The sequence below is a fragment of the Garra rufa genome, chromosome 1, assembly GCF_049309525.1.
Source record: "Garra rufa chromosome 1, GarRuf1.0, whole genome shotgun sequence".
NCBI classification, from domain to species: Eukaryota; Metazoa; Chordata; class Actinopteri; order Cypriniformes; family Cyprinidae; genus Garra; species Garra rufa.
Window position 1 is genome coordinate 40,420,832 of NC_133361.1, and position 803 is coordinate 40,421,634.

Here is an 803-nt window from a genome sequence, read left to right on the forward strand (position 1 = left end):
ATATAAAGGTTTATATTTCATATAAATGCTGTTCTTCTGAGCTTTCTATTCATTAAAGAAACCTGAAAAAAATCTACTCAGCTGTTTTCAACAACAACAACAACAACAACAACAACAACAATAATAATAATACATGTTTTTTGAGCAGCAAATCAGAATATGATAATGATTTCTGAAGCATCATGTGACTGGAGTAATGATGCTAAAAATTCAGCTTTGAAATCATGGGAATATATTACATTTTAAAATATATTCAAATAGAAAGCAGTTATTTTAAATAGTAAAAATATTGTAAAAATTGTACTGTTTTTGCTGTACTTTGGATCAAATAAATGCAGGCTTGGTGAGCAGAAGAGACATCTTTAAAAAACATTAAAAATCTTACTGTTCAAAAACGTTTGACTGGTTGTATATATATATATATATATATATACATACACACTTAATACATTAATTTATACTAACAAAATTGGTTTAATCAGGTAAAAATTTTAGGCACAATTGCAGGTTACCACTTTTTAATCTGTATTGAGTTAAAAAATAAACGTCATTAAAAATATATTCTCTTACTATAAAAATGAAGTTAAAGCAAGTCAGTTTTTCTTTGTCTTTTTTTTTAGCTTTGATATTTTTACTGGAAAACAAAAAAACAGTATGTGTTATAAAAGTGACAGGACAGTTACTTCTTGTTGAGATTTTAGGGTGGATCTACTTTCTTTTCCCTTCATCTGTGTCATGACATCATCTCCAGGGGAGTTGAATTACTGGTCTATATCTTTCGGGGGATTCCAGCGTTGCGAATG